This window comes from Stenella coeruleoalba (genome assembly GCF_951394435.1).
Source record: "Stenella coeruleoalba genome assembly, chromosome: 8".
Classification (NCBI taxonomy): Eukaryota; Metazoa; Chordata; class Mammalia; order Artiodactyla; family Delphinidae; genus Stenella; species Stenella coeruleoalba.
This window is the reverse complement of record NC_137154.1, coordinates 43,377,544-43,382,179: the sequence shown is the minus strand read 5'-3', so window position 1 is coordinate 43,382,179 and position 4,636 is coordinate 43,377,544.

The window sequence follows — 4,636 nt, the reverse complement described above, 5'->3', positions numbered from 1 at the left end:
CCCTGCCTGGTCCTTGCATCCCCGCCCTGCCCCGAGAATCAGTCCCAAGGCCACCAGCACTGGCAGAAGCAATCTCATCCTTGACTAAGCCTGACTCAGCCGTCCCTGATTGGTCTCCTGGGCTCTTGCATCGTAAGGATGTAATTGAGTGTGCTCTGTGGGAGACAGTCTGTAATGAATTTCCTAGGATGGAAACCGAACGGAAATCAAAAGAGTTGTGCCAGATTGCCGGTGTGCAGCACAGCTGAGGAGCAGTCCTGATATGCTGGCCCAGGCTGGCGCCTGCTACGCATGTCTCATGTCTGGTTTCGTCCTCCTCCACTTCCTCCGCTCAGGGGGCCGGTGTGCGTGCCAGCTCTCTGAGTGAGCCAGGAGGGTCGCATTAACTCAGGCACCTTCTCACCAAGACCCCTTCTGAGCATTCAGAGTGTTTCTCTCCACAGAACTCAGCAAAAATAGAGCTAATAATAATAATAATAAATCATCCTGGCATAAATAAAGCAGGTGCCCGTGTCCGGCTGGTAGTAGGTGACGCATTGCTGCTCTGAGATGGGCAATGCTGGGGCTGGGACTGTGGAGGCCACTGCCCCCGAGGAGAGAGCCCAGACTGAGTCACCCGTGAAGCCCAGGAGCTTTGTTCAAGGCACTCGGGTCCCTTGTTTGGGGCTTGGGGAGTGGTGAGGCCAACGTTGAAAAGACCCTAGTCTCTGGGACGCTGTCACCCGATGACTTGCTATGCAAATGGAGTCAGACTTTCCTCCTTTGTCCCCAGCAAGGCAGGGTCAGAAACCCTGTCCTCAACTCCTTTGCTAGGGATTTGTGGAGGTAGATCTTTGTTGCTGCCCCCTTTGCCCACTCCCTTGCCTGAAGTCACCTCTTCCTCTCCTTGGCCTCAGAGGTCACTGCTGCCTGGGCTTGTGGATACAAAAGCTCAGCTCAGATCAGGGGCCCTCCCCTCAGAGGCAGCTAGTAAGTTCCTGGGACCAAACACACTTGGCGAGACCTGAGCTTGGAGGAAGCTCAGAGCAGCCTAGGTAGGCTACAGTAAAAAAGAGGGATATAGGGACAGGCAGGCGAAGTCAGGAAGGAGCCTCTATCACTGACTACAAATAGAAACGTCAGTTTGTGGTGCAATGAAATCACCATATATGGCTTGGGAGGAAATTCTCTGCAAGGAACTGCATGCAAATAGGTCATCAAGTAATGGCAAAAATATGCAGCCGAATGGAGGTGCCTCTGCAGGGCTTCTGTGTCTCTAAGGGCTAAGTAAATTCTAGGAAGACGTAAGGACTCAGAGCTTCATGCCACAGAGCGGGGCCAGGAGATGCTCCCTCTGCTTCCCTGCCCAGCCCCCTGCCTCCTTCTTGCACTACCGGGACCACTCTGAATCTGACTAGCATCCTTGTTCCCTGTTGCTGAGAGCAGGCAGGGACCCGGAGATTGCCTGAGACACTTTCTGGTGACTAATGCAGTACTTGAACAGGAAACAGACTGGAAAGGGCTTAGGAGGAGCTATAAATAGCTCATGTCCTAAAAAATCTAACTTAGGAAGAAATGGAATTAACACACTGGAAGGAGAACAAGGAGATCACAGGCTCCAAGCAAGACCAAGACTTCTCCTGGGAAATGAGCTTTTCTCCCAGATGGACCTCCATCTGCCTTGTACGAGTCAACTCCATCAAGTGTGCACTGCTCAGCCTTGAGGTTGGCCAGCCAGCCCTGCCTGCCTGCCAAATGATGCCCTGAATTGTCTGTGGTTCTGGGGATCAAGCCTTGTAGGGATCATGTAAGGGCATGTGTGTGTGTGTGTGTGTGTGTGTGTGTGTGTGTGTAATGGGGGTCACTGAGACTCGCAGCTCAAGGACTATGAATGGTCTCACTTTTTGGGGAAGTAAAGAATTGAAAAAGTGTCAGGAATATCCCTTCTGCTTGCCTCAGTTTCCCCTCTATCCGTTGGGCTACAGCAATCCCTTTCCATCTTGAACCCAGTGAAGAGAGGGGAGAAAAAGCTAGGAGATCTAGCTTTAGAATGAATGGTGGGTCAGAAGACTGTGGTTCTGATACCAGCCAAGATACTCATTTGCTGAGTAACTTGGATACTCAACTTCACTAAGACTGTTTGCTTTTCTATAAGTTGGAGAGGTTGGTTTAGTTCAGTGAACTTCAAATCTTTGTCTTTTATTTATTCAAAGCTGCATAACATTTCTGCAAAGAAAACCACAAGTCAGAGCGGAGCGGCCCTGGTTAAGGTGGGGACCTCACACGTAGACACATTTATTCCCTTCGTGGTAGCTGCTGAGCAGCCACCACAGAAACCCAGGGCTTCACAGAGCACCAGCTGAAAACCACAAAGCTAGAGCACTTGACAAGGGTGACCGGTCACCTCAAAGCTACTCCTCACTGCCCTTTTCTCTTTACCTCAATGTAGAGGCTGGAAAACTAAAAGAATGAAAAGTAATACGGAGTGATAGAGATTTAACTAAAGATACCAATCAAAACAAAGGAGGGATTTCTATCTCACAGCCCCCAGCAAACTTCTTAATATCCTCATTGGGTATGGGGATAGACCGACTGCAAAACTGTCACAATCTCCACCCACCCAGTATCCACACCCTCTGCAATGCAACTTTGTGATTCCTCCCATAAAGAAATAGAATTGATTTCCACACCCTTTGAATATACGCCTTTGAGAGTTGCTTTGAACAATATTTAGTGGAAGTGATAGCATGCCAGCTTCAAGTTTAGGTCTTAAGAATCCTTGTATCTTCTCCTCTGTCTGTTAGACCCCTGAGACTGGCCTGGGTTAGTCTGCTGGGGGATGAGAGGTCACATGGAGCAGAACTGACTCACCCCAGCTGAGCCCACGACAGAGCAGCCAGCCCCCAGCTGACCGCCTGAAGACACGTGAGCAAAGAGACTCATGAGAAATAACAAACGGTAGTTGTTTTACAGCATACATTTTAGGGTAGCCTATTTCTGTTCCAGCTATCTATTGCTGAGTAACAAAGCACCCCAAAACTTAGTGGCTTAAAACAATTTAGCATATACTAATTTATTATGATCTCCGTGGTTCTGTGCCTTGACTAGTCTCAGCTGGGTGATTCCCACTTGGGGTCCTTCACATGCCTATAGTCAGAGGTCAGCTGGGGTCACAGTCATTGGAAGGTTCGACGACACCGGGTGTCTGAGATGGCTCACGTGGACGCCTGGTGCTTGGTGCTGGCTGTCGCCTAGGGGCTCAGCTGGGGCTGTTGACTGTGTGTGACATCTCCACGTGGTGTGGGCTTCTCACAACATGGCCACTGGGTTCCAAAGGGTTGTAAGAGGAAGTTGCCAGGCCAGTTAAGGGCCATGCCAGCTCTGGTATGGCATCGCTTCCTCCATATTTTACTGGTCAAGACAGTTATAGGGTCCTCCCAGATTCAAGAGGGTAAAGAAATAGATGTTACCTCTTGATGGGGAAATGGCAAGATCCGCGAGGCATGGACATATATACACTACCAAACGTAAGGTAGATAGCTAGTGGGAAGCAGCCGCATAGCACAGGCAGATCAGCTCGGTGCTTTGTGACCGCCTGGAGGGGTGGGATAGGGAGGGTGGGAGGGAGGGAGATGCAAGCGGGAAGAGATATGGGAACATATGTATATATATAACTGATTCATTTTGTTGTGAAGCTGAAACTAACATACCATTGTAAAGCAATTATACTCCAATAAAGATGTTTAAAAAAATTATATAAGATAAAAAAAAGAGAATGTAGGATGAGAGATACTGTTGGAACCATCTTTTTTTTTCGTTTATTTATTTACTTATGGCTGCATTGGGTCTTAGCTGCAGCACACAGGATCTTTTGTTGCGGCGTGCGGGCTTCTCTCTAGTTGCGGGCCACAGGCTCCAGAGCGCATGGGCTCCAGGGGGCATGGGCTCTGTAGTTGTGGCGCGCAGGTTTAGTCGCTCCGCGGCATGTGGGATCTTATTTCCCCGACCAGGGATCAAACCCGTGTCCCCTGCATTGGAAGGCGGATTCTTAACTGCTGGACCACCAGGGAAGTCCCAGGACCACCTTTGGGAAATAAAATCTGCCATAGCTGAACAGCGTTATTGTGGCAAAGGATAAAAGGACAGATTTGTTTTACATGGTTCCTTCTTCCCTACAGCACTGCTTTCTGTCCATCCTCTCACATAATCCCAGAGACTGGCAAGCACTGAGCGACTGGAGAGGAAGACCAGCAGAGCCCCTCTGAGCACTATCAGCTTATCTGGGCTCAGCAGGAAAGAATGCAGAGACTGAACAATGATCTCTGCCTGCCAAGAGGGGACGAGGGGGCCCAACTGGGAGGTATTAGCTCGTCCCCTTTACCCCTCTGTACCTGGGTTTTCCCTTTTTCATTTTTCTAAGGGCTATTCAGCATGGGAATGAGGAAATGTAATTGTCTAATTTAAAAAGTGAATGAATAGAGTCAATGTTAGTTAAGTGCTTTGTCAATACCCAGTGCCGTGGAGGGGAAAATCAGACGATTAACAGGTTCAAGTTGAGATTCTCACCTTGTTACCCATACGGGGAGGCTGAAGATGTCAGTCTCTGCTTGCCTGAGCCAGGCCCACCTGCAGAGGCTGGAGATCTTCAACTGCCCTC